Consider the following 24,123-nt stretch of genomic DNA (forward strand, 5'->3'; position numbering starts at 1 on the left):
AACCTTGGTATAAGTACAGAGCTCGTGGAGTCGAGGTTACTTTCTTTCTGCCTTCAGCCAGTCAGCTCCTAAGTCAAATAACAACACCTTGTAAGGCTTCTTCACTTTTCTTTTCCCTCCCTTCCAACCAGCTGGCCTTCCTTGAGGACACATATCAATATGGACTTTTTTGTTATTTGTTTGTTTTTCTTATCCTTCTTATTCTATATAAGTTGCTTGACATGGGTGGGCAAAATTTAGGACATAAGAATCAAAATAGTAAGTGAAAGATATACTTGAGACTTTGCCTGAGTTTGTTTCAATTCCATCAAGAACTAGCTGTCTCTCTTTGAGAAAATGCAAAAGATGGAAAGATTTAGAGCTTGATCTTGAAGTTCTGCTTATAGTTTAAAGCTGCACCTATTAAAACTGAACCCAGGTCAGCCCCTTAATTTTATAAATAAGAAAACTGAAGAGGTTAAGTGACTTGCTCAAGAAAAGTAGTTGTAAGAGCTAGAGTTCAAACCCAAGACTCCAGCCTAACTTTTCAATTTTTCATCTGTAAAATGGAGATAGTAATATTCTGACTCCATCACAAAGAGTTAAATTAGATAGTATGTATAACTTATTCTGTATCTTTATTAGTACTACAGAAATGAGAGATGCCACTTTTGCTCTGTCTAAATGCATCTGTCCTTTACCACCTACCATGGTGCTTTGCTCACATGTGCCAATAAGAAATTTATTCAGTTGAGAAAAGGTGTGGGGTCATACTATGTCTCTGTCCTCACCTTTCTTTTTTCATTCTGTAATACAATTTGGAGTGTGGCAACTGTGGTAGATAGAGAACTATGAACTCTCATTTAGTAAGTGGGAAGTTTTGCCAGGGTACTTTTTGCTGATTTGAGGTTTGTAATTTTTAAATAGGAACTCGATAATTACTAGCAAATCAGTTTGTCAGATGTTTTTCATATTAGGGAATAAACATTTCTGAAAAGCAAATTTCTGTACAATCATACTTTTTATGAGTTTCATTAATTTTTCAATTCAATAAACATTAAGTGCCTACTATGTAAAGGTCCTAAGTGCTAGGGATGTAAAATAAGGCTAAGGACAGTCCTTGCTCTTAATTAAGGAGCTTACAATCTAATGGTGGGAAAGGGGCAGTGTTCAAAGTGAATTTATATATAAGATAAATCTGAAATAACCCAGGGAAGATGCTGGAATTGAGAGGAGTTAGGGATGGCTTCCTGTAGGCAGTGAGATTTTAGTTGGGTCTTAAAGGAAGCCAGGGGGTCAATAATTGGAATGGAGGAAGGAGAGCATTTCACACTTGGTGAATAGCCAGAGGAAATGTAAAGAGCTAGGAGAAGCCAGGAGGCCAGTGTTGCTGAATTGAAGAGGATGTGTTGGGGGGATAAGATATAAGAAGACTGGAAAGGTAACAGGGGTTTGGGTTGTGAAGGGCTTTGTGTGCCAAATAGCATTTCATATTTGCTTTTAAAGGCAATAGGAAGCCACTGAAGTTCACTGAGTAGGGACATGACATGATCAGACTTGAATTTTTGGCAAGACATTTTTAGTGGCTGAATAGAGGGTGGAAAGGAGAGTCTTGAGACAGGAAGACTCACTGGCAGGTTGCTGCTGTAATCAAGATGCAGGCTCATAGAGCCCAGCACTAGAAGTGGCATCAGTATTAAAAGAGAGAAGGGGGAAAGAAATCCTAAGACCCAAGTAAAAAATGTACTAAGTATCAAAGAGTAAAATTAAATTTTAAACTACATATTTAAAGGTGCACACATTTGACATTAGGAATTATTTCATTTGTATTTGTATCCTTGGTGCCTGGTACGTGAATGTTTAATGATGCTTAGATTAGTTGAACCTTTATATTTAGTTGACATAAAAATAATTTCATTTTGTTATATTCCTAGAAAAATTTCTTTATCTATTTACTCTTTGTTGCATTGTAACTCATTTTTGAAGGCTGCAACAGTGTTGTATCACATGCTTTTTCTTCAGCATAATTTTTTTTCTTTGAAAGCCTCTACTCAGAGGTTTTATTCCCTAGTTTTCTATTGTTTTAGGGGGATTATGTTTGGTGGGTTTTTTTTTAATTTGTCCATTTTTTCTACCTTGTCCTTATCTTCTGAAATCACAAGCTAAATGTTGGGTTTAAATAAAGAGTAGACTGATGCTAAAGAAAAACTATGCCTTTATTACTACTTTAAAAATTATTATTATGGACCACATACTGGCTCTGTGACTCTTAACAGGTAACCTAACCTCTCAGCATCCAGGCAAATTTCTCGGACTCTTAAGTTGCAAAACTGTTCATCTACATTGGCATTTTATTCACCAGGATGAAATCACAGGTCTGGTTTTCAAAAATATCTCTCAGAAAACAGGTATAGCACAAATACTGTGCTTACCTTTAAATAGATTGTACCCCAAAGTTGTGTTTTCCGCCTTATAATTGGAGATATGATTCTGTTAAATCATGGTAGGTATTCCCTTTCTTGGATTGAGCATGTTTTAATCCTTTAACCCCCTACGGAGAGATTAGCTTTATATTTTATTTGGTCTTGTAGATAAAGAGTTCTTAAAATGTAACTCCTAGGAATGTAGAGCTAGATATTCTCTTTACTTCTTGTCAGTAATCTAAGCACCATAACAGTACATTTGTCCTGACTAAATTGCTGCATATAAATTAATTTACAACATGGCAGAAGCATGTCTTTTAAAGTATCGAAACTTATTTTTTGCCATTTTTAGTGAAAGAGAAATCCTAAAAGTACACTGAACATAATGTTGCCTCTTCTTTAACTCAAGACACTTGTCATTTTAAGTCTGTAATTGTTACATTTATGAATAAAGGGGTATATATATATATATATGGGAGGGGAAAATAGGAAGTCCTAGCCCTGCCTTTGGGTCTGATTAATGTTGTGAACTCAGTAGAATCCCTTAAGCAATGCAGGACCCAGTTTTCTAATGTATTAAATGAAGGAGTTGGACATGGCCTTTATGGTTCTGTCCTGCAGGATGTTACAGTTTGCTATTTTTGGAGTCAGGATGTTTCCTTTTGAATTTTACCTCAGACATTTAATTAGATATTTCACCACCACTTGAACCTTGGTTTTCTCATCTGTACAATGAAAATTAATGATACTTAGAATATTTATTTCATAGGTTTGTTGTGAGTAAAGTACTTTGAAAATGTTATCAAAGATAGTGTTGGTTTCTAACCAACATTCTATGACTTAAAATGTTCTCATCATCTTTTTCTCTTGTTCTCAGTTACTTATGGATTCAGAAAAAGACTTAATCTCAGCAGTCAGAAAGTTCCATAACACAGTAGTCTTCGTTCTTTGTATCTCTTTTTCCTTTTTTCCTATCTCCTCCAGTAAACCCCAGTTTCTTTGGCTTATCTGAGTATGAGACGTTCTAACAGGTTAGTGTTACTCTTCCTGAAGGTGTTTGTTAACTACAACAGGCCTTTCATAAATGCCTTTTTCTCTCTGGAATTCATCTTTTCTTGAACTAAATAGACCTTCATGCTTTTCCAGTTATTATTAGGAACCTCTTCCCTACCCCAGAGTTACACCACTCCTAGTCCTGTGATGCATTTGCTTTCATGTTTGTCTCATTAATTTCCTTGCTCATTTGTGATTGGAAATATAATTGGCAAAGACCAAAGTGTTGGTTAAATGTTTTAAAACTTTCTAAATTGTTTTAAAACTATTTAAGTCTTCTATAGTTTTCATGTAAATGTCATAAGGTTTTTTTGTTTTGCATAGAATTAATTACCCGCGAAACTTAGTCTCATTCCTTGTTTTGCCTGGCTTGACCAAATAATGGTTATACTGCAATAAAATGTTGCCTGCAAGGAAATTCCTGTGAGGCCACAGAGGATACACTGGACATGTTTCTGCCTGCCCATTAGAAAAGGCAGGTTTTTCCTCATGTGCAATGGTCCCAGCTACCCTTCCCCCAACATAGCAGTATAAAATGTCTATTTAGGAATGAGTTAATTGTGAGGTAGAACTACTGGCTCTTGCCTAAGTCTTAACCATGCTCATTCTTATTCCAGTAATGTTTGTGGTTTGAAGATAGTGAGTGAAAATTAGAGTTGAGATTCAGAGCAAAGATACAAAATGGAAGAAAAGCACTGGATAGAGTCAGACCTAGATATGGAAGATATGTCAGGATCATCAATTATCTTTGAACTCCATGATTTTAAAAGTTAGTCACAGTTGTGTGTGTGTTCTTCCTTCATTGCCGAAGAAGACCATGCCATCAGAGAAATAATGACATGACTTGCACTTGACTTTGTTTTGAGTGAGGGAGGGCTGTGCAGGTCACCAGCCTCCTTTCTCCTCCAGAGCCATCTGAATTCAGTGACCAGATATTCATCAGGATGACTGGAGATGACCCAGGATGAGGCAGTTGGGGTTAAGTGACTTACCCAAGGTCACACAACTAGTGAGTGTCAACTGTCTGAGATTAGATTTGCACTCAGGTCCTCCTGACTCCTGCACTGGTGCTCTATTCACTGTACAACCTAGCTGTGCCCCAGGAGTCATAGAACATTTAGAGAGAGAAGAAAATTAAGCAGCAGTAGCAAAACTTATGGGTAGGGTAGCAAAAGAAAGAAAAAGCTGAAGGGACTTTTTTTTTTTTTTTGATCTTGGAAAGAGGGAGAAAATAGAGTTAGAAAAATTGGAAAACTATGCATTACCTTTCTATTTTACCACATTGTTGTAAGATTGTGGATTAGAAGTACAATTATTGTGGAATTCCTGGGGGAAAAATACCTGATAAGATGCTTAGAGAAATTTGTTATAACCTGTCTTCATCCATGTGTGTGCCTCCTTCAACCCAAGTAGATCATAGCCCACTTGATACCATAGTAGCTTATATTTTCAGTGGCTACTGTGGTTTAAACAAAATCCATTTCTTTTGTGATGATTTTTTTCTACGTAACAGAGTAACTGTTAGTTGTATGCATCCATTGGAACCTATGTATATACAGTGTTCATGAGTGCTCTCATTGTGGATAAGCTGCCAACAGATGAAGTAGACTATTTCTTGGGCAAAGGATACATATGACAATAAGGGACCATTTCTCCTTGCCCAGTTGCTAGTGGGTCCTGTAACCCCAAGTTTCTGGGGATTTTCACAGCAGTACCACTGTTAGTTAATAGAACGTTAACAGATCCAAGAAAATGCTCAGGCACAGCTCAACGCCTGTTGCCTTGAGTTGTGCATTTTGATGAGTATGACTGCCTGTTTATTGTAGAGTAAAAAGCATGAATGAATACATGCACATTCATCATTAATAAAACCTTGAAATAGCTAGGTATAGACTGGGGGGATCAAGTTTCACAGCATAAGTAAGCTTCAAAATTGACCAGTTATCTAAACTAGAGGAATCAAATCATATATCTTTGTTAGCAGTTCCAAGTATATAAATTAGGATCACAATTATTTTTCCAAGAAAAATCAGTACCAGTCTATCAAATAGAGACCTATCAAATGGATAGGTCTCTGCTAATGATTACTGTTAGAGCTTGTCTTTAAACAACAGATTTAGTCTCTGTAACTACACCAGTACTTAAAGCATTTCCAGCTTTGTGTAGGATCCTCTACTTGAATTTATACTTCAATGAGTTGGCCTTTTAAGACTCTTTGAGTCATCATCCTGCCACAATGAACCTCTAGGGTAGAGCAAACAAAAAACTGGTTGGTTGGTTTGTTTGTTTATTTGTTTTGTATAATCCACATTTCTGTTGGCTGGTTTGTTTGAGGTAAGGTTTGCCTGTAAGTTGACTACATGGAATTGCAGCTGTTATAAACCAGTATACATAATGAAGGGTTCTTTTCAGAAAACTCATTTCCTTGTCCTGGTTGATCTACAAAACATTGTTGCTATTCATTAATGGGTTTTCTCCATAAAAGAAATCTTGTGTTAACTAATGTTTTTTATAGTCTTTCTGTCTTCTATAACAAAAACACCTGATTTCTAATGGATATAAATGTTTTTCCCAACTTGCTTTCCTTTAAGTAAGCCGACCTAATTTCTTCCTTCCCCAGAATACCACTGCCCCGCTCCAAGCCCTACAAATTGGCCACTGAAACAAAGCATGGAAAAATGAAAAAGTTTGTAGTAAAGATTCATATAGTACTTTTCTCCTTTTGTGCTGATTTTCCAATTTTGATGCAGAGGTTGGATATTTTACATTTCACTCTCTATTGGTTGAAAGGTTTTTTTAAAGCAGTATATCTCATTTTAACCAAATTATCCTTTGATAATTTCGATGTCTCTGAGCTTTGCAGATCATAACCCAGCCATGCCTTTTCATTCTATGCCATTCTTTTATAATGCTCTAACGAAGATCCTCCAAAGAACATCTGTCCATCAAGAGGCCTTCCTCTAGACAATGGGTTTTTAACCTTTTTTGTGTCAAGAACCACGTTAGTAGGGGACCCCTTCTCGCTGCAACCCTTCTCAAATAATGTTTTAAAAGGTAACATAAAATAAATAGTATTACATAGGAAACCCATTATATTGAAATTGTTATCAAAGGACACTTTTTAAAGTTCAAAGATCCCAGGTTAAGAACCGCTTCTCTAGGTCTTTTGATAGTTTTGGGTAGCATTGAAGCACTTTGGCCTTTGTTACCACTCACCCTCCTATATGACTGGCTTTATGGAGCAAGTATTTACTTGGAGTCAGGAAGTTTGGATCCTTCTTCTCCAAAACACAAGTTGTGTAACCCTGGGCAAGTCAGTCAACCTTTCTTAGCTTCAGTTTCCTTGTCTGTAAAATGGGGATCATAGTAATACCCATCTCATTAGCTATGTGTGAGGATAAAATGAGATAACATGTAAAGCACTTTGCAAATCTTAAAGCATTATATAAGTACTGCCATTGCATGAGTTTAATATTTTTCATATTGCCACTCATGCACATCATCATTAGAGTATACTGCTGTAGGATATGACCTAGAAGGACAATAAGAATCTTCTACAAGAATGAGTGTATGGACATGCATTTGTAGCATTCGTTTTCCTGAATGGCCTGACTAGTTTGGGACTCTAATTGCAAAGTTTGCAATATTGCTTCTGAAATTGGGAAATCCTAAGTAAACAGATTTCTAGAAAAGTATTGGATCTAATTAGAGTCACAAGACCTAGAGTCAAATTCCAGCCAACATTCACTTTCTCTGTGACTTTAGACTGGTCACTTAGTCCTTAGTCTTTTGTTTTCTCGTTTTCAGAATGAGGGCTTCAGATCTAAAGCTTTTAAATCTCTTCCACCTCTTAAATACATGTTCTGTCATTAGCTCTGCCTGCATTCGTTACTGCCACCCTTCACCATTTAGCCATTTCACTTCTTTAAGCACTAATCAGTCAAGTATTTGATTATCTTGCAGAAATATATAGCATATTGTCTTGATCCTCAATGACTTTGCAAACTGATTAGAAAAATGACTAGCTCACATAAAATAAAGTAATACGAAAAGTTCATTTTTAGTTATTCAAGATAATTTGAATGAGTTTCCCTTCTGGCCTAAACAGGTTAGGTTCTAGGGTACTGAATGATTTTCTTATGTGCTTATTGAACCATTGTTAGTGGAGAGATCCTGGTGAATGGGAAAGCTAATAGAGGGCTTGAAGCATCTAATTAAGCCTAAATTAGCTTCTTTTTGGCTTCCATTCCTGGTTCTGTCATCTGAAGCAAATACAATGTATTTCATCCCACTTAGGCAGAACAACCTATGGAACATTTGAAGGTATCTTCACTCCCTCAAATCTCTGTTCCAGGCAAAACATCCCTAGTTTGTTTAACTGATCCTCAAATGATGTTATGTCGGTGCTCTTCACTATCATATCATGGTTGTCTTCTCTGGATGCTTTCCCCTGATAGCTTATCATGTCCTTCCTAAAATACAGAACTCAGAACTGAACATGATACTCTAGATGTTAACTATCCAGCAGAAAAAGGAGTTGTCCTTAAATCACTTATTTAGTGCTTTAAAAGATTCCTGCAGTATCCCTGTGAAGTATATACAATTATTATACCCGTTCTACAGGTGTGGAAAATAAGACTGAAAGAGATTAAAATAACTTGTTCAGGGTGACCCAGCCCAGTGAGTGCCCAAACTAGATTTGAATTGAGATCTTCTTGGTTCCCACATCCAGTGCTCCATATACTACTGTTTCACCTAGCTGTTTCCAAATACAACAGAACCGTCTCTTTTTTTTGCCTCTCTTAATGCACTAATCTTCACAGTAGTCTTTTGGATTGCCCATCATGCCATCAATTGACTCATTGATTTTTTTGAAACTTTATGGTTCACTTTGTACCTTGAACCATGCTGGGATCAGTTAATAAAGGTGAAAGCAAAATGGTCTTTTCCCATTTCTTTTCTTTGTCACTAACTAGCATGTATCATGTGATACTATTTAGTACCATCTCCTTCTAAATACTTTAGCCGCTCTGGGCTCTTGTGATACTCATCTCTTTTCCCCCACATGTCTGATCACTCTTCAGTTTCCTTTGCTGGATTATCATCTTTGTCATATCTATCCCTAATTGTAGGCATACCCCAAAGGCTTCAGAACTCATTAATTTTCTTCCCAAGTCCACTACTTCTCTGCTAAATTTTTCCATTTCTCTTGCAGTTTCCACTGTCCTTCCGATCTCTCATATTTGAATCCTTGATATCACCATCTGTTACTCATTCTTACTTATCCCACATATCCAGTCAGCTGCCAAATCTCATCTGTTTTACCTTCTCAACATCTAACATCTGTTCTCTAAAGGCAGTGGTTCAGTGGCTAGAGAGTTGGACATGGAGTCAGGAAAATATGAGTTCAAATCCAGCCTCAGGACACTTTGTGTTCTTGAGTGAGTCACTTCACCTCTGTTTGCTTGTTGCCTTAATTGTAAAATGGAGTTGATAATAGCACCTACCTCATAGGGTTGTTGTAAGGATCAAAAGATAATATTTGTAAAAAGCACTTAGCACAGTGCCTGGCATATAGTAAGTACTGTATAAATTCTTATTCACTTCTCTTCCCCTTTCCCTATACTCGTATAGTCATTGTCATACTGTGTAAACTGTCATCACATCTCATCTAGACTGTTGCAATAATCCAATTGGTCTCCCTAGCTCCATTTTTCACACAAGAGCTGAAACGATTTTCCTAAAATGCAAGTCTAGTCATTTCATCCTTCTTTGGCAATTAAAGCCCTTCACAGCTTGACTGTAACCTAACTTTCTATCCTAATTATACATTCTTCTGCTCTATGTACTCTTTGGTCCAGACACTAGCTGTGTTGTTCCTCACATGTGACACTTCATTTCCTGTTTCTATGCCTTTTATAATGGTTGTCTCCTGTCCCTATCTCCCCCTTTTAGAATCCCTGATTTCCTTAAGAGTCACCTTTCTATATGAACACTTTTCTGGTCCTGTCACCTGCTAGTATGTCCTTCCCCAGGATCTGTTACTGTCTGTTTTGTATGTGTCTGGCAAAGCCTATCTGATACAAGTTTTCTCTCCCATTAGAATGTAAACTCCTTGAGGATACAGGCTGTTTTGGTTTTGTGTTTGTGTCCTTAGCATTTCACCCAGTACTAGTACTTGGTATTTAGTAAATAAATGCCTATTGATTGATTTGATAATCTAGATCAGAGTTGAGGAAATTCATTAGTCTGGTGTTCCCAGGCATCTTATCTTGTTCCTTGTAGAGTAGTGGAAAGCTTTTAGAAAAAACTGCATTTGAAGGAATAAAATGCACACTCATTTTGGTATGAAAACCTATCTTACAATACAGGAAAGTGGGGGATAAGGGAATAAGCAGGGTGGGGGAGATGATGGACGGGAGGGCATGAGGAGGAGGGAGCAATTTGAGGTCAACACTCATGGGGAGGGACAGGATCAAAAGAGAGAATAGAAGTAATGGGGGGCAGGATAGGATGGAGAGAAATATAGTTAGTCTTATACAACACGACTGTTATGGAAGTCATTTGCAAAACTACACAGATTTGGCCTATATTGAATTGTTTGCCTTCCAAAGGGAAGGGGTGGGGAGGGAGGGAGGAAAAGAAGTTGGAACTCAAAAGTTTTAGGAGCAACTGTCGAGTACTGTTCTTGCCACTGGGAGATAAGAAGTACAGGTAAAGGGGTATAGAAAGTTATTTGGCCCTACAGGACAAAAGAGAAGATGGAGACAAGGGCAGAGAGGGAGGATAGAAGAGAGAGCAGATTGGTCACAGGGGCAATTAGAATGCTTGGTGTTTTGGGGTGGGGGGAGGGGACTAAAGGGGAGAAAATTTGGAACCCAAAGTTTTGTGAAAATGAATGTTAAAAGTTAAATAAATAAAAAAAATTTATAATAAAAAAAAAAGAGAAAAAACTGCATTTGAACCATGCTGTAGAAACTCACTACTGTGGGTAACTTAATCTGATTCTCAGCTATTAATAGCACCTCTCACAGGATGATTTTAAGGATCAAACGGTATAATGCATGTAAAGTACTTTGAAAACATTAAAATGGCGTGTAAATGACAGCTGTCATTGTTATTATTGTCAGTTTTATAAGGGGCTTGATTAAAGCTGTAGAGTGCATGCTTTTCAGATTTTCACATCTCACAAATTTTGGAGGCTTAGCTTATTTATAGAGTTACAGAATTTGGATTTAAATATTTTACCAGGCCAGAACAGTAAGCTCAAGCTAATGGGATGAAATTTAAAAGTGAGAAAGCCCTGCACCTAGTTTAAAAATCAATTGTATAGATGAATATATTGCTAGAAAACAATTCCTTGAAGAAAGACATAAGGGGTATTAGTAGACTACAAGTTTATTGTGAATCCCCAGTGTGGTATGGTAACCAGAAAGTTAATGCAGTATTAGATTGTATTGATGAAAGAATAGTGTCTGGAACAAGGTACATATGTTGTAAAGTAAAGATGATATCAAAACGTAAGAAAGCTTAAAAAATTAAGTCATCTTTGCCTTGAAGGTATGGATTAAATGTATTTATTTTTGGAAAACATCTTCTGTTAGCAATACTCCTGAGCCATCTGTCATTTAAACAAGGTCAGCTAACATTGGGATATGCGCTTTGTTTAAAGAAAAATTCATAATCTCTAAATTCAGTGAGTTTGCCAAGAGATAATGACCAAACCTTTGTGTGGGAGAAAATGTTCACATACATAATCTTTTGAAGTTTGTCTTGTGGACATTTTTTTTGGTAGAATTTGTAAAATAATATTTTTCCAGGGCTTAAATCTAGAACTTTACAAATGTTTTTGCATTATATTTCGTGTCTTTTATGTATTTTTTCAAATACATATTTTAATCTTTCAATGCCTTATTTCATTTAAGTTTATAGATGTTGAAACCAAACTTCTTAATCCTTCTTTTGTTACCTTGGAAGTTTCCTTCAGTTACCAACCAAAAAGCATTATATTAAATTCCTACTGTATATTCCAACAACAGGAAAATCAGTTCAGCAGGACCTTAGCATGGAGGAAGGAGTATGGTATAGAAGCATCAAGGTGGAAAGGTGTAGAGTAGGGCCAGGTTGGGGAAGGACTTCAAATGCCAAGGATTTTGTATTTGACATCAGAAAAAAATAGGAAGGCACTGGAGTATAAGTAGAGGAGTGACATAGTAACTACACTTTAAGAAAATCACTTTGTCATATGTGGGGGATGGATTGGAGTGGGGAGAGTCTTGTTGCAGAAAAACTAATCAGGTGATTGTTGCAGTAGTGTGAATACAGAGAAGAGAACAAATGAAACCGATGTTATAGTGTTAGAATGACAGAGTTTGCCAACTGATTATCCATTTATTATAATACAATGTGGAAGTGAATAATAGACATTGAGGATAAGTTTTAAAAGTTGTAAACCTGGGTGACTGGGAGGATGCTGGTATCTTCTATAGGAATAGGAAAGTTTGGGAGAGGTATAGGTTTGGGAACAAAGGTAATGCTATAGTGCAAAGTGAAATCCAGCCACGCTTATTCCATCTATGTGACTGTGACCCCTTCGACCACTAAAACCAAAAGATAGAGGAAGCCTACCTAATTGCATAGACTAACTAATAAGTAGATATGTTGGTTAGTTTTGCTGAACTGCTTTTTTTCCTTGAAAAAATATTTCTTAAAAGGGATTACTTACTGGATAGGGAGCCAGAGAGTTTCATATTTGGGAATAAAGGTGAAGTAAAAACAAGATAGCAATATTTTTTTTGAATTTGTGCTACAACTATATGTGTTCTAGTAGTTTTGGATGGATCTTGGATTAATGAGAGCTGAGTTTCTATGGAGAAGATAGGAACTGAAATGATCCTTAAAAGCTGGGTAGAATTTAAATGAATGAAAAAAAATTGGATGATATTCTTGGGAGCTAGGGTGAGTCTGGGGGACTGTAAGTTTGGACATCTCTCTGACTTGGATATGGGATGATTTTAAATAGGGTAAAATTGTTTGGGGCACACTTAAGTTTTAAATACTAGTAAATTTTAAAATATTTTATAATTTTAAATTACAGTATTAGTATTAGTTTTTTTCTTCAACATTATAATGACCAAGATTGACCCCCAAAGAAGAACATGGAACTACTTTCCTTATTTGTGTTTGTCCTTCATTCTTTAAGACTATGACATCAGAGAAGTGATGACATGACTTGCACTTTGTTTTGAGTAAGAGAGGGCTGTGCAAGGTCACCAGCCTCACTTTTTCCGCCTTAGCCATGTGGATCCAGTGACCAGATATTCATCTGGATGACTGGAGATGGCCCAGGATGCGATGGGAGACCTTGGCCCCTTTAATCTTAGGCCTATTCAGGTGTTCACTTAGGGTGAGGTAATGCCCATTCAGTGAATAGACTTGTTTAAGAGAATTATAGAATATGACCTATTCTGTCCTTGATTATGTTAGCTTCCTTTTAATGGGAGTAGGGGATTGTGGAGAAGATATTTTGGAAAGTGAAAGTAATATAAAATTTGGTTGTTACTGGTTCATCTGTACTCTCTCTTGGTCACACCACATCTGTAGTGTTTTATGTGCCTCATCTTGGCAAAGATGTTGAAAAAACCGGGGTGTTTCCTTTGAAGCTCATGGAGGGTACATGCTGAAGGACTGTGCAAAAGCACGGAGAAGAGAAATTGAATGCCCTAAACGAAGAATAGAAAGGTCAATTTGACTGGAACAAAGAATGTATAGGACAAAGGTTGCCATTTGAAAAGACAGGTTAGAGCTATATTGTGAAGAGTCTTAAATGTCAAACAGAGGTGTTTGTATGTTATCCAAAAGGCAATAGAGAGCCACTGAATCTTTTCGAACAGGGCAGTCACATTGCCAGACCTTTCTTTAGGAATATCATTTTGGTAGAATTAGAGGGTGGATTTGGGAAGAGGACCTGGAAAATGAAGTGATGAAAGCCTGAACTTGAGCACTGGTCATGTGAGTAGAGATAAGGGGATGGATGTGAGAAATAAAAGGTAGAAGTGGCTAAAATTGCAACTGATAGATATGGGGGTTAAGGAAAAGGGAAACATTTAGGATAACTCTACTGAATTTGAATGATTTCAAAGGTGAATGTCCTCAGCAGAATTAAGGAATTGAGGAAAGTGTTGTGGATTTGGCAAGGACATGTTTGCAATGCCAAGGATACATCTTGATGGATATATTTAGTAGATTGTTGGTGGGATAATGGGTGTACAGGAGAGAAATGAGGATTAGTTTTATAGATTTGGGAATCTTCACCATAGGAATGAGAGAGTGGGAAGAGGAAAGGGAGAGAGAGAGATGATGCAGGCACAGTAGAACTCATGGTGTGCTGTGTGAGTGCTGGGCCTGGTGTCAGCAAATCCTAAGTTCAAATGCTTTCTCACATGCCTCTTAATACCAGTGTAGCCTTGGACAAGTTGTAAGTGACTTCTCCTTTTCCTCAACTTCAAAATGGGAATAACAGTAAAACCTATTTCATAGTTATGGGGATCAATTATTCCCTTCCTTTTAGGGATCTTTATGACTTGTATCAGTTGAAGAAATATTCAGTGATATAGTTGTGAATCATTAAAGTCTTGGAAAAAAACAATTAAACATTGAGAATAAACTGGAATTTTTTGAAAATTATATGAATCCATTTCATTTATTCCTTCCATGTTTTCTGGCAGTAAGAGTAGCTCTTAAGATATTTGGGGGAAGGGGGATGAGGTTTAAGTATGTTTTATGCATTCAATTTGTAGGACATAGTTTTCCAATTAAAGTGAAAGTTATGCTTTAGCTACTTCCATTGACTGCTATTTGCTTAAGCAAGGCAGTGCCACTCTTGCTACTTAATTTTTGTTCCCAAACTTACTTTTAAAAGTTTTTAGATTTAATTTAAGAATGATTAACTTAGCAATTTTACTAAGTCTGCTGTAGGTACAAAGACCGGTGTAAAGTTTCATATTCTATTTAATGTATTACTGCTTAAAAATAGTAAAATTAGGAAATTTGCTTTGATTCAGTTACAATTCTGTAACTATTACTATTTAAAGAGCAATTCTGTGAACTAAAACTAATTACTGAAATTCATTTTGCCATGATTTTAATGTAGAAGGAATAATACTAACTTTGTTATGATTTTCAGGATATTCTGTTCCATATTCTGCCTCAAATTTTGAGTATACTAGGTTTGTGAGTTTACAAATTTTCACTTGGGAAGAACTAGCAGTTTTCGTAGCTTCTTTTTCAGTAGACTTGTTTAACTTATTTGATCTTGAACTTTTGCACTTAGCAGTCTTAGAGTTCTTTTCCATGTGTTTAATATTCATATTTAGGAATGGACTGTCACTCTATGATCAACCTAGTGATGATCTTTCAGAAATTAAGTTGAATTGGTCTTTGGATGGTGAACAAATGATCTACTACTGGACCAATACTTAAATTTTTTCAATAAATGGAGGACTTGGGACATCTTTTTATCTACTGACATTATATTTATATTTTGAAAGCCCACCATCAGTCCACCTCTATATCACACAGAAGTATTGTAGGCTAAATGTAGAAGTTATACAGCATAACTTTAAGTATCTTAAAAGTATTCTGAAGTCTTCTTTAGAATGCAGAGTAGAAAGACACACATATGCCAGTTCTGAACCCACAGCCCATAAAATATCTGTAAAAAAGAACTCCCAACAAATTCTGGAGCAGCAGAAGCCACAGAACAACGGAGCGGACGAGATTTCTGTTCCAGAGGGACCTGAAAACCTCTTGCAAAAGGTTGCTGCGGACCCGGAGGGGATCCGAGCAGATCCGAGCAGGCTTCAGGGACGGAATCTCCAGCAGCCGCGCGTGTCCTTCCACCCAGGGGCCCCAAAGGTTGGTGAGAGGGTCCTCTCGGCTTGCCTAGAGGGGAGTGGGGTGCTCCCATAACTCAGACCCCCTCGGGAGGCAGCAGTGGAGGCGGGAGCAGACTGGGGCTCCCCAAGCAGGCAGGAGCCTGGATCCATTGTTGAAGGTCTCTGCATAAACCCCCTGAGGGAACTGAGCCTGAGAGGCGGCCCTGCCCCCACCTGAGCACCTGAACTTGATCTCACACTGAATAGCAGCCCTGCCCCCTCCCAAAGCCCTGAGGCTGGGAAGCAGCATTGAATCTCAGACCCCAAGCGCTGCCTGGGCGGATCTGGAGGCAAAGTGGGTGTGAAGAGACTATTCAGAAGTCAAGTCACTGGCTGGGAAAATGCCCAGAAAAGGGAAAAAAACCAAGACTCTAGAAGGTTACTTTCTTGGTGAACAGGCATTTCCTCCCTTCCTTTCTGATGAGGAAGAACAATGCTTACCATCAGGGAAAGACACAGAAGTCAAGGCTTCTGTATCCCAGCCCACTCAATGGGCTCAGGCCATGGAAGAGCTCAAAAAGGATTTTGAAAGTCAAGTTAGAGAGGTGGAGGAAAAACTGGGAAGACAAATGAGAGAGATGCAAGAAAAGCATGAAAAGCAGGTCCACACCTTGCTAAAGGAGACCCAAAAAAATGCTGAAGAAAATAACACCTTGAAAAACAGCCTAACTCAATTGGCAAAAGACGTTCAAAAAGCCAATGAGGAGAAGAATGCTTTCAAAAGCAGAATTAGCCAAATGGAAAAGGAGGTTCAAAAGCTCACTGAAGAAAATAGTTCTTTCAAAATTAGAATGGAACAGAGGGAGGCTAATGACTTTATGAGAAACCAAGAAATCACAAAACAAAACCAAAAGAATGGAAAAATGGAAGATCATGTGAAATATCTCCTTGGAAAAACAACTGACCTGCAAAATAGATCCAGGAGAGACAATTTAAAAATTATGGGCTTACCTGAAAGCCATGATCAAAAAAAGAGCCTAGACATCATCTTTGATGACATTATCAAGGAAAACTGCCCTGAGATTCTAGAACCAGAGGGCAAAATAAGTATTCAAGGAATCCACAGATCACCACCTGAAAGAGATCCAAAAAGAGAAACTCCTAGGAACACTGTGGCCAAATTTCAGAGTTCCCAGGTCAAGGAGAAAATATTGCAAGCAGCTAGAAAGAAATGATTCAAGTATTGTGGAAGTACAATCAGGATAACACAAGATCTAGCAGCTTCTACATTAAGGGATCGAAGGGCGTGGAATAAGATATTCCAGAAGTCAAAGGAACTAGGACTAAAACCAAGAATCACCTACCCAGCAAAACTGAGTAGAATACTTCAGGGCAAAAATTGGTCTTTCAATGAAATCAAGGACTTTCAAGCATTCTTGATGAAAAGACCAGAGCTGAAGAGAAGATTTGACTTTCAAACACAAGAATGAAGAGAAGCATGAAAAGGTAAACAGCAAAGAGAAGTCATAAGGAACTTACAAAAGATGAACTGTTTACATTCCTACATGGAAAGACAATATTTGTAACTCTTGAAACTATTCAGTATCTGGGTACTGGGTGGGATTACACACACACACGCACACGCACATGCACACACATGTAGAGATAGAGTGCACAGTGTGAATTGAAGAGGATGGGATCATATCTTAGAATTTCCAGAGAAATTATCCTCCTACTCTTAAACCCTTTTCTTTAGCTTCAGTATTCAAGATAAAAATTTTAAACCTATTTTTAAATTTTTTAATTGTTGCAAAAATTATATAGTCAACTAACTTTTATTTTAAGGCCCATTATATGCTAAGCACTGGACATATCGTGATGTTGATGTTTTATAAATTCCTAGTGTATAATGTTTTAGCCGCATTATGGTCTAGTAGGTCACATGATTTACCCTTGAAACTCACAGAAAGTTTCTAAGAAGAAATGGATTCTGAATTCCAAACAACCAAGTGTTGGATCACAGCTTGTTTATGAGTTGAGGACTGTTTACCTTTTCATCCTTAGCACAAATGAAGGAAGCATTGACTTAAACAGCATCATTAAGGACATTAGTTCAGGGGGTATGCTGGGTCCATCTCTGCTCAGTTGTTAAATTTTTTGTCTCAACAGTTGTTCACACTTGGGAAATTATGCTACAAATAAGGGTTTGTTTTATTTTGTTGATTGTTTAGACTTAAGAAAGAGAGAGAAAATGTTAATAATGCAAATTAAACTTACAGTGTCTTGTGTACATTTTTCCCCCGGAATGGTGGTTATTAAATATTTATCAACACCCAGCTGGAGTGGATTGTTTGGTTGCCATTTCAAAATGATGTTGTTATGACATTTGGGGCAGTGTTCTTCCAGGTATACCTGTATAAATATGGCACCCTCCTCATTTAATTCCATTTCCATTCCCTCCATCTTGGATAGGACCATGTATTTTTTTCTAAAGCTTAACTTTTAAGTAAGTCATATTTCTTTTGGTTGCCTTTTGCTTACCATTGGAATAGGGATCTATTCCCTGCTGAATGCTACATATGTTTAAAGGAAAAAATATTTTTTGACAAAGGAAATTGTTTTTGTCTACTTTTTCCTCTGAGAAATTCAGATTAGGGACAAATAGAGATGGAAAGAGTAGGAGAGAGTTCGAGCAAATAAACAGACAAACTAGGATTTGAATCTAGGTCATTTGCTTAGAAAATCTGGCTTTGAGTCTTGCCTTGGGGCAAAAGTTCCCTAGGCTGTTGAATAAATGAATAGGCAAACTGCACGTTAGTTCCTCTATTCCAAAAGAACTTCATCTCCTCTAACTATCCCACCGGGACACTGGGGCCTAGCTGGCACAGGTATCTTGCCATCTATCCATACATCCTCCCTCCTGTGTATTTTTATTTTTTTTCTTAAGAGATTGTAATAAAATTAGCTTTGTCATTGCTTCTAAAACAGGTATGTAGTTTAGTGTCCTGTGAGTCTATAGGCTTCTTGGACCCAAACTTTTTCCTTCTTAATCATATTAAATCTTTCTTTCCTGAGCTCCTGTTCGGTTCTGCTCTCTCCTACTGTCCTGTGGAATACTTACTCTGTCTTTAGCAAATGGCCTTGCATACTGACCCTCTTCATGCTCTGTCTGTGTGGTCCCAGAAACCTGGCTCTCCCTTATGTTTGTGACTTTTTAGTACTGAATATAATTTTTCTTATATCCCCTAACACAGTAGATGGACTAGGAGGAAGAAGTAGGTATGCTTTGTTGCTGCTTCCAGGCCCTTCCCCTATCATTTCATTCAACAGTGTCTTCTTTGTGGTTCACTCTGACCAAATGAATAATCATATCCAGACCTTTGTGGCTGTTATTTATATGCCTTCAGGTTATTATACCCCCTTGTCTTGAAGTTCAGTGCCTAATTAATGAGTCAGTAAGTGTCTGTGTCAGGTATTACAAGTTGGAGATTAAAAAAAGGCAAAAGAAAACCCCTAACCCTCAAGAAACTCATAATCTAAGGGGGAAGACAGAGAGCAAACATATATGTACAAATAAGCTATATACAGAAAAAATAGGAAATTATTAAAAGAGAGAAGGCACTAGAGTTGAGGGGTTGCAAAAAACTTCCTGTAGAAGCTCTTGTAAACCTAGCTCACATTCTTCTTCACCTCAATTCTTGTCCTCATTTGGGCATTTAAACTTATTTGTTGGGGTCTATCCTTCCTAGTTAATGAGCCTCCTCTATTCTGATCTTTCCAAATTCCCAGCATACATTAATCTTTGGGATCTAAGAACAATAGATTGTAATTCCTAGGAATTCTCAGTAATTCCTGAAATCATCAGTTATTCTGTATTTTTCATCACATTTTATTTGTGCTTTTTAATATTAAAATTAAATATTATTAAAAATTAATTAAATATTAAAAAATGGCCTAATAAACAGTGAAGCATTTTTCTGTGATAGATTTGTGCTAAAAATTTTAGAAGTTTTCTTTTTTAAAAAGTATCTATATGTGTGTTTATATATGCATGGTTTGTTATGTTACTAACCAATATATTGTGATTTAAAACTTATTTTGCAACGAACTGACTCATTTTCCTTCATCTTAAAATATTTCCTTCTTGATCCTCTTTTCTTATTTATAAATATCTAAAAATTTGTTTAATAAATTTACAAAGAGTTTTGTAGTGAATATTCAGACGTTGGAAAATGCCAACAAACTAGGTTTGCATTGCATAGCTATAATAGTTGGATAGCTGTGATCCACATAACATTCAGATCTCCTGACAATTTTAACAGCAGTACAAAGAAACATATGTTGAAATTAACAATTTAAGGACCTTTTTTGCTTACAAAACTTTATTTTTGGAGCACCCCTCATGGGATTGTGTAAAGTATACTATGTATATATTTTGTTTGCAAGAATGACTGCAGCAAATAGGGCCAAATGCACATATACACAAAGTTATGTATGTGACATGTATGTATGTATACATACACAGACATGCATAACGTTTATTAGCAAGAGTGACTCATTAGATGGTGACTGCTGCTCCTGCATGCTTCTGTCCCAGTTTCCGGAAATGTTGACCTTAACTTGGAACTCCAGGTGTCAGTGATTCTTGCACTTGCTTTCTAATTGACGTTAGTGGATTTGAATCAGTAACATCTCCAGTGTTGATTGGTAGCCATTAATTTTCATAGGAGAATCACTATACTTTCCCCTGATTTCTTGATTGATTTTTTCAGGGGTTGGAGGGGAATGGTAGGGAGTGTCAGGAAAAATAAATTTCCCAAGAAATGTTTGGAAGAAATTGCCTCATGGAAAGACAACTCAATTCCTTCGGGGTATGTACCCTCACTCTTCCTTAGGCATTCATAGGAATGGTAATACCTTTGATTTCGTTGTCACCCACAATGTTTTACCTCCCCAAACCATCATTTCTTTATGTGACTAGAACTCCTGTTCTTTGAGCGCTTCCTGTGCCTCACTGTACTCTTCTCCTCACTGCAACTTTCCATTACTTTACGATTTCTTGCTTTCTCAGGACAATACTCCTCCAACCTTAATTTCCTCCCTTCTAAACTTTACCTGTTTAGTTAACCAGTTCACTTGCACACTCTCTATGACCTTTAAATCCCTTGCCATGATGTTTTGTTTGTGCCATTTCAAAATCCAATCTTTGATTACCCCTATCTTTCTTATGGTGTGCTCAGTATCATTTGGAGGAAGTTGTGCAGTTATGTTGAGTTCTCCACAAGTTACTGTTATTTAATCTCACCTGGATCTGTATTGATATTCTGGTCTTTACAGACTTCCCTAATCAATTGGTTTTTAAAGTGTGGTTCAGGGTTTATCCTGAGGGTGTGTAAGGTCATACTATGATGATGAATATTGATAGCCATAATCTACTTATGAAGAATTTTTAAGAATGTAAAGGAGACCTAAGACCAAAAAAATTTGAGAGCCATTAGTCCCTAATAGCAACTGTTTCAAATCTTCTCTTCTCAAGATACATATACTAACTACCACATCTCCATCTTTCAGCAGAGGACCTCATATAATACTTTACTTCAAGGAAATATTAAGGCTATCCATCATGAGCTCCCTTTCCTCACTTCACCTCAGCATCATCCTCCATCCTTCCCTCCCTTACTCCAGTCTTGGAGGATGAGGTGACTTTTGACAGTGCCATCTTTTCTATCTTAGATACTTCATTCTCCTAGAAGGTTGCTCTTTTGATCATCCATTCTCTCTAATTTTAAACATCTTATCCCCTAGCTCCTCTTCTTTTTTGCTTTCAAACATGTTCAGTTTTTTCCTACAATTCTTAAATTTTTTTTATCAGTGACCTGCAAGCTGTTGTTCTGTATCTATTTCTTCTCAGAAGAGGCTTTCTAGTCATATAATTTTCACCATTTCTTCTTACCATCTTGCAGTCTGACTTTGTTTCTACCATCTGACTGAAACTGCTTTTTATTCCTGAGTCTAGTGACCTTTTCTCAGTTTTTGTCTCTGACCACTCTTGTGTTGATACTGTTGACCATCCCTTCCTACACTATACCTCCCAGAGTTTTTATGATGCTAGTCTTTCAGGGTCCTCTTGCTTGTCAAACCAATCTTTCTAAAATCTCCTTTATAGAATCATCAATTTCCCATCACTTGTGAATAATATCCCAGGGATCTGCCCAGGGCCCTCTCTCTCTCTCTCCTCTTTTCTTTCTTCTCATATTGGTAAAAATAATTAACATAAATGAAACATTGTGGAGAAAAAGTAGCTGAAGGTTTTTTTATTAAGTGCCTCCAATATGTCATGTACTGTGTGGAAATAGAGACAAAAATGAAACTGGCCTTGCACACAAAGAACTTTTATTTTATTCAGTGAGATAGCATGTACCTGTGGGTATATGCAGAATAATTACAAAGCAGCTAAATTGTTAGGGAGGCAGGTCACTCACAGTTGTGATTAGGAAAAGAATTCCTGTAGAATGTGGTTCTTGACTTCATCTTGTAAAGATGTGAGGAATTCTTCCAAGTGGAAGTGAGGAGGAACTGCATTGTAGGCTTGGGGTTTGGTTAGTGAAAAAACATGTGATGACCAACTCTGACTCTAGAGGACCTGTGTTAGAAGGGAAGAGAATAAGCTTTTATTTGATCCTTGGAACAATCCTGGGAGGTAGGGGCTATTTTTAATCCCTATTTTACAGTTGAGGAAACTGAGGTACATACACAGGGATTGTGTGACTTTCCCAGGGCCATACAGCTAGTGTCTTAGGTTGTATTCAAACTCAAACATTCATGACTTCAGCCCAGCACTATCCATTTCACCCCTAGATGCTGATGAAGCATATTAATCTCATCCTGACAAAATTGATGAACACACTTGCAGAGATGTATATTTTTGGACCTAACCACTGTGTAGATTCATTTTATTTGACAGCTTCTTTGTTAAAAGAAAATTTCCCCCATTCTTCTGGGAAAATTTTCTTAGTTAACTAAGAGGTGGATTGAGAGGGAAAAGAGAGTTAGCAGCAATAATGGTGCCCTCCCCAAAAGAGGGTCATTGAAACTTTTTTTTAAATGCACAGGAGAGAATAGAAGTTCAGAAAATAATGTGTAGAATTTTTTTATACTTTTTAAAAAATATGTAGTATTAAATGGAGATTCATGATTTCATGTAGAAGCATCATATCCTATATCTCTCTTTTTTGATATATAAGTTTAAAATTTTTGAAAAAATATCTTCAGTGTAAATGTTAATGAAGTCTGTTGTACGCAGGGCAACTCGGTGGTGCAATGTGGACAGAGCACTGGGCCTGGAGTCAGGAAAACTCATCTTCCTGAATTCAAATCAGGACTCAGACACTTAATATCTTTGTGACCCTGTCAAGTCACCTCACCCTGTTTGTCTCAGTTTCCTCATCTGTAAAGTGATCTGGCAAAGGAAATGACTAATCACCCCAGTATCTTTGCCAAGAAAACCCCAAATGGGCTCATGAAGTGTCAGACACGGCTGAAACAACTGAACAACAAAATTACAGTCACTAAATTTGGGTGCTCTTATATGTGATTACCTTTGAGGAAAGTTTATGGCATAAGCATATGTTTTTCTCCAGTGCTTAAAAAAGAATTTACTGGGAGCTTAGTTGCTGACATCATTAGACAAAATTTTGTAAGCACTTTTGTGTTGTTCAGTTGTTTCAGTTGTTCCTTGCTCTTCATGACCCCATTTGGAGTTTTCTTGGCAAAGCTTTGGAAGTGGTTTGACATTTCCTTCTCCTGCTTATTTTGCAGCTGAAGAAACCGAGGCAAATGAGTTATGTGACTTGCCCAGAGTCACTTAACTAGGGTCTGGTGCTAAATTTGATCTTTGTTCTCCCTGACTCCACACCTGGCACTCTCCCCTGCATAAAGCAGTTTTGTATCATACTGTAATAACTCAACACTTTATACCCATAATTAGATGTTTGTGCCTTTGCTTTCTTCTGTTATGAAATATCTGGTACCATGGTGACTACCAACACCATGCTCACATCTACCATTGCACTTTTATTATCTCATGTGGGGAATAGTGTGCTAGAACTTCATGTACCATCTCTGCTTCTGTAACAGTTTTGGATTTAGATTATTTGCAACTCTGTATGTAATATTTGACAGTAGAGAGATTTAAACTGTATTCCCATGGAATTTCATGATGGGAGAAAATATGTAACATCTTAAATGGCCATTTGTTATTACTTCCCTTTACCTTGAGAGGATGTTGATTTTGGTAGAAATGCCCCAGTTTCTCAAAACTATGTTAAACTATGTATTAATGTATAGCCACACTATATTAAATAGTTTTAGCCCTAAACATGAATCTTGGAAGTGACTCCACCCCTGGATATGTTAAAGTATCAATGTAGATACATGTTAAAGCTCAACTTTTAGGTGACCTGACTTAATGTGGTGGAGTTTTCCTTTTTGATGAATATTTACCCTAACTTTAAAAACAAAATATGTACATTTACTCATGTGACTTAATATCAGTAGGGATTGCTGTTCTATGCAGTGCATGTTAAGCTCCTTTGACTGTATTTTCATATAAAAATAGAATAGGAATGTGTACCACCAATTCTTTCTAGGTATGAAGTATAACTTTAGTTTCAAAGCACCTTACAAATATAAGAAGCCATGAACATACAAAAATAATTTCCATTTACTGATGTGATGTAATCACATAAGCACTGTTTTTATTTCTAATTTGAACAAAAAAATTTATTGCTTAA

The 24,123-nt window shown here is 37.0% G+C and overlaps 1 protein-coding gene across 4 annotated transcripts in view; it reads left to right on the forward strand.

The window, feature by feature from the left end:
- Positions 1-24,123, forward strand: part of ARHGAP5 (Rho GTPase activating protein 5) — a 103,986-nt gene that overhangs the window by 40,384 nt on the left and 39,479 nt on the right. The gene's annotated exons all lie outside the window — the stretch shown is intronic.

The sequence above is a fragment of the Notamacropus eugenii genome, chromosome 7 (genome assembly GCF_028372415.1).
Source record: "Notamacropus eugenii isolate mMacEug1 chromosome 7, mMacEug1.pri_v2, whole genome shotgun sequence".
Classification (NCBI taxonomy): domain Eukaryota; kingdom Metazoa; phylum Chordata; class Mammalia; order Diprotodontia; family Macropodidae; genus Notamacropus; species Notamacropus eugenii.